A 6,101-nucleotide genomic window follows, 5' to 3' on the forward strand; every position below is an offset into this window, starting at 1 on the left:
TTCCCATAACATGTTTGTAAGTGATGTTTGATGTCCCATATTTTTGTAACTCTTTGGTCTTGTAACATGTAAGTCTTGAGATTTGGTTAAATTTATTGTGTTAGTCGAAGGCAGGAGGAGTTAAAGATCAACACAGGGAGTTGATCTTGATTTATTATCTTCAAGGAAAGTCTAAGTTGAGCAGTGTATGTATTACACAGGAACGTAATTTACTAGATCTTGTCGGACCCCTCATCTTATTTCCTCTCTCCACGACCTGTCGGTTCTATGGCTAGCCCCTTTCTGATCTCTGATTCCTACATTCTCGTTTGGCAGGGCTCGTGTCACGTGAGCCACACTGTCGTGGAAGCTTCTAGAACCCTGTATGTATGTGTATGTAGTGCTTTCTTTGCCCACTAGCATACTGCTCGTTAAGTATTTGCTGAACTCATTTCCTTTTGGTCGATTCTTGCTGACACACTTCCTATCTCACACCCTGGCTGGTGCTTCTATCCATCTATCTATCTATCTATCTATGAGTAGTATTATTATAATATGGAGTCCTGACATCGCTCGGTCACGCGAGCTGGAGGTCTTCCGACAGCAATCATCATTGACATATGCTAATCTATTAATACATAACATTGATTATAATATTGTATAGACGTAATATTCATGTTAATATTGCAGTGATCCAGTAATATTACATTTTAAACAAGTTGTATATATGACTGAATGCAGTATAGTTAAATTGGTTATTGTATGTATAACAGTCATATGCATATATGCAAAAAAAAAAAAAGTTCAGAGTTAAGATTATGGTAAGAGCTATTAATGTTTTACTGGTATACTTCTGTCATGTGTCATTCATTTTTTTTTAATTAAAATTAATACTATATACAAAATATGTACACTTCATTCTGTGGAGTTTACTTGAATTCGCACTTTACCCCCACTAAATACTGACTCCAAGTTTGCAATTCTTGCATGCATTCTGTGCATTGCAAACAGCACTACTGCAAATACAATACAGAAGATTATAAAGACAGTAGGTGCTGGGCTATACACATAATATGGGATGAACATACTCAGACTCAAATCTTTCCAGGGCTTCATTGTTTCATTGATTAGTTGCATAGTTTCAAACTTAGGTGAAGTCAACTTAATACCTGTGCTCATGTTTAAGTCCATATTAGGTAGTGGGTGGAAATGTCTGTGTGTATGATTGAGGATGGCGTAGTGACTGATGGTGGAGAAAGTAGACATGGATGGTATAAGTATCACACAGTAGTCTGGTGCTGTTTATAATCCTGATGCTGAGGTATGGGATAGTGGTATATCTTGACAGGCTATGTAAACTGATGTGTTATGAGTGAAATAAAAAAACTGTGAGTGTCCGATACTTTAATGGTGTACAAGCTTATCTGGAGCAAAAGTGAAGTTGTAGTGAATATGAATGTCGTGATTTCTTATGATAGCCATTTCACAAAGTACTGTTTCAGTAGGCTGAAACGTGAAAATGTATGCAGGACAAAGATGAACAGCATGTAAGGATGTACGGCACTTTCGTTCAATCGTTGATTCACTTGCGAAAGTGACAGTGTTCCGTCTCTTGGAGACCATGACGAGTTCGGTGTCTGTGCTGATGTTGATGATCAAAGTGTTATTATCCTTAGAAGGTAAGGAGTGTATTTGGTATACTGTCAACAGGTCGTCAGTTATGAATGGTACATGAACTACTACTGATGCTGGTGTTAGTGTTGCTTCCAAATATGGATATTATTGCATAAAATCCCTACTTCGGAACAAAGGCTTCAATTTATGTTTATGTAGGCTATGCTTGACTAATTATGTGACGTAGCTTATGAACTGGAAGTAAGTCAGTTGTGATCTTGCCATTACCGGCATTCGAAATTCCTTGCATAAGTGCCATGTAACGAACTCTAGTGTTGTCTAATTGGAGCAGAATTGTGTCAATGTGTTCCATGATGATGGAGAAGTGTTCCATGGCATTTATTTTATCTACACTTTGGAGAGCTATGTTTTCCGCCTTTTTTAGATTTTTCACGATTCTCTTCATTGCTGAGTTATGTCCGGCAATGAATTTATCTTGGTATGCTAGTACCTGAGCTATTTCATTAAATTTGTTGTTTATTTCTTGAAGTTCTTCCTCTGTAGCCAATCCAAAGATGTTCCCGAGAAGTGCACCACCCAGGTCAAACAAACCGTGCTTTTGGCGAGTACGTGTTAATGTTGTCCGTGGCGCTCAATACCTCCGTTCCATGAGATGAGAGATCTTGGATCATGATGAGCATAGTTGACTTCGCCTGTTCTATCTTCCATTTTGCTAACTTCTCTATTTCATCCACTTCCTTTGTGTTATGTGCTTGTGAAACCTAGCCTCTTATCATGAAGTACAGGGTCCTCATGGGTTTGGTGATGTTTTCTAGATAAGAAGATAATTCGTATAAGTAATCCAAGCTTATTTCAGTACTCATGACATCTTTTACCATTGAAGTCATGGCCGTTGGAGCTATGAGGCATCCTTGCCGTACCATGTGTTGGGGGTCTAAGTGAGCATATCCTCTTGTTACGTAGAGGAGAATCCATAGTATAAGTTCCTTCATCGTTACCTACTGACAAAAAAAAAAAAATCTTGATTTTCTGATATGGTCGATGAAACTGATGATGTGCGTTACTCTTGACTAATGTAGAACAATAACTTGCTTGTTATTTCATTTATAGAAGGAGTTTAAATTGATATTTAACCTGTCACGTCCCGACCACTTTCGCACCTCTGAAACCCTCCAGTCCCGACCATTTTTGGATTTTTTTTTTTTTTTTTTTGGCTAAAACCTCCGCTTTTGGTGAGAAACATCGAAAATTCATAGAGAAATTGCTCACCTGAGGTTTAAAATACTCGATACATGTAGGAGTACCTTCTTACCTTGCAGGGTTTTCTATCAGGCTGGCTTCAAAAAAACGAGTTCTGTGAGAGGATAACTATTCCACACCACTTCTAAACGGTATTTATTTATTTATTTGGTACGAATTTATATGTAGTATGAGAGTAAATTGGTTTTCAAACAGTAATATAGGCATTATAGCATTGTTTCAGTCACTAACTCATCACCATTCCTGACCTTCTTTTGCCACATTACCTGATCATCATTTCTGACTGTTTCTTCCTCTAATGCTATGTAAACTTTGTCCTCCACATTGTCATCGATTGGGGAATCACTCTGGCCCTGAATGTCTTTATTGGCCAGGTCACTGGTAACAGATGAATTGCTGAGACAATGGCGTGCAGGGGGGGGGGAGGTTATGCAGTGTAAGGCAGTGTCCCTGCTTGGCATCTTGTAGAGAAATAGAGGAAGGTGTCCCGTGTATACGTGCGAAAAATCACTCGAGAAAATTGAAAATTGTGCAAATTAGGGACCTTGGAATTGCAAAACTTACCAGTATGTCGATGGGACTGACAAATGCAAAATGTTGCAACGTACCCATACGTCGACGGGACATCTTGGGTTAAAGCGTGTAAATGATGTAATGTATATTTTTTTGGAACAGTTGCACCTATGTTTGATTGTTTGGTATATGACCTTAATTTATTTTTGTAATTATTGTTGTTTTCTTGATTGTATTCATAAGTTATGTTCGGTTGCTCGGTGGTATCCGAGGCTGTATAATTATTGGATAGTTCCCTTGAAACTCGTTTTAAATGATATGTACTTGTTTCTCTTCACCACTTGACAGTGGCCTAATTAAAACATTGTTTGCTTTTATGTTAATTTCTCCGTATGGGCCCTCAAATTTCGGGGATAATTTATTGTTTCTCGTATGAATGATACCATAGACAAAATCTCCTAAGCTGATAGGCGAGAATATGTCGTAGAACATCTAATACTTTTTTGTTTTGTCTCTCTGCTAACCCATTGAATGCTGGGTGATAGGCTAAAACGTTAACCTTTTTGATATTGTATTGTTTACATATTACTTGTAAGATATCAGAATTAAAATCATCTCCATTATCGCTTATTAGTACCTTTGGGGTAGTAAAGCGACATATTACATTATCTGTTATTGCCTTTGCTACTGTCTCTGCTGTTTTATCCTTAATTGGAGCTAAAATTACATAACGGGAGAAATGATCCGTTGCTACGAATAGGTATTGGTTATTATTGCATGATAATGGCATCTTGAGTAAATCAACTGCGACAACGTCCCATGGTTGATGTGGTACAGGGTAATTACCAATAGGTGCAGGTGTGACTGGGTATCCTTTGTGTTTTACACATGATTTGCATCTGTCTATATGATTTTTTATATCTTTTCGCAAGGATTGCCAGTAATATAACAACTGGGCTTGTTTGAATGTTGTATCTTTCCCAGGATGTCCTGCATGTTGGCTATTGTGTATCGTTCGTAATGCCTGGGATATCATGTCATTAGGTACTACCAATTGTTTATTATTTCTTCGGCATTTTGGTTGTCCTGGGTTGATCCTGTATAAGTCATTATTGATTATTGTGAATTGTTCTAATGGTACATGTAGTTTGGGTAATTGTATGTCATCTCCACTTTCTAACTTGTAAATAACTTCAGACCATGTTGGATCAAGTCTTTGTGCTTTCACGATTTCATCGTGGTTTGGGATGTTTTGTTTGAGATCCAATGCCGCGACCTGAATTGTTTTCGGGTTCCTGGATAATGCATCAACTACTAGATTCATTTTGCCTTGTATGTAATGCCAACAGCCATACCACGTTGAGTACACCGCTTCCCGTCCGATCAGCGAAGTTAAGCAACGTTGGGTCTGGTTAGTACTTGGATGGGTGACCGCCTGGGAACACCAGATGCTGTTGGCATCCCTATGTGTCAAGTGGGGTTGGTGGAGGATTAGTGCCCCTCCCTGTAAAACAATTAACTCTAAGCCGTTGGCCACCCCGTTTGGGATACATGGCGTCTGGCAATGAATGAATGAATGAATGTAATGCATGTGTACACTGTAGTTTTCGACTGTACATTTCCATCTTGCTCTCCTCCCAGAGTTTAAACATACCCACTAGCGATTTATGGTCGGTGAATAAGTGTATTTCGTAACCATATACCAAATCTCGAAATTTTTGTAATGCAAAAACCACTGCAAGTGCCTATAAGTCTGTAGTGCAAAAATTTTTCTCTGCACTTTTTATTTGTCTGCTGGCAAATGCAGTTGGTTGATTCTGTCCTCTTTTATCATCTTGCATCAATACAGCCCCTAATCCTTTAACTGATGGATCTGTACAAATAATAAATGGTTTTGTGAAATCCGGATATGCCAAATATGTGCATTTGTAAGTTTATTTTTTAATTTGTTAAATTCTTGATTTTGTTCTTCTCCCCATTGGAATAGAGCATCATTTTTTTAGTTGAAATAGAGGAAAAGCTATTTGAGAGAACTGTTGTATGAATGACCTTTAGTACCCTGCTAGACCAAAATATTGTCTAACATCGTCAATTGTAGTGGGTTCAGGGAAGTCTCACACTGCCTGTATTTTGTCATCGGAGGTGTGAATACCTTCAGCATTTAATTTGTGGCCTAAGAATTTTGTTTCCCCCCTAAAATGCGGGTCGTCGCGTTTGCGATGCTCGCCAAAAAGGACATAATGGCGGATCGTCGCGTTTGCGATTCGAGTTAATTTTGAATAAACGCGGGCAAGGATATTCCAGCTGGTATTATCTATCAGTACCACCACCCTTTAGCTACTATTAGCATACTTTACCTTTGTACTATTGACCTCCATTGTTGCCAAGTATCGCGTTTTTCCCCCCTCCCCCCCCCCACGGCCCGGCCAGCCTGGCTGTGATACATGGCAGCGCTCTGACTGCTCAGAACTGTAAATCTGCGCTCTCCTCTCACAAGCAGTTTATGCTAATAGGAAACGCTTGTTTCCCCAGTTGTCACACTAGCTTTTTTTCGCACGGTTTGCCCCTGTTTAGCGTCAGTTTACCGCAGGCTTCCAAAGTGACATTATGGGGCGTTCTAGCTCTTCCGAGTCAGTGCGAGCGGCCGACAGGAACGAGAACAAAGTGATGGGCGTAAGGGAGAATAAAAAGCGCGCTGCAGTGATCTTTTGGGG

At 39.2% G+C, this 6,101-nt stretch overlaps 1 non-coding gene across 1 annotated transcript; it reads left to right on the top strand.

Moving 5' to 3' along the window:
* Positions 1-4,728: 4,728 nt before the first annotated feature.
* LOC145392596 (5S ribosomal RNA) lies at positions 4,729-4,847 on the top strand. The gene has a single exon (XR_013896027.1). It is a non-coding gene; the product is annotated as a 5S ribosomal RNA (ribosomal RNA).
* The last annotated feature ends 1,254 nt before the right edge of the window (positions 4,848-6,101 follow it).

Source organism: Coenobita brevimanus, chromosome 22 (genome assembly GCF_032717465.1).
Source record: "Coenobita brevimanus isolate Jiangsu-jjx chromosome 22, ASM3271746v2, whole genome shotgun sequence".
NCBI lineage: Eukaryota > Metazoa > Arthropoda > Malacostraca > Decapoda > Coenobitidae > Coenobita > Coenobita brevimanus.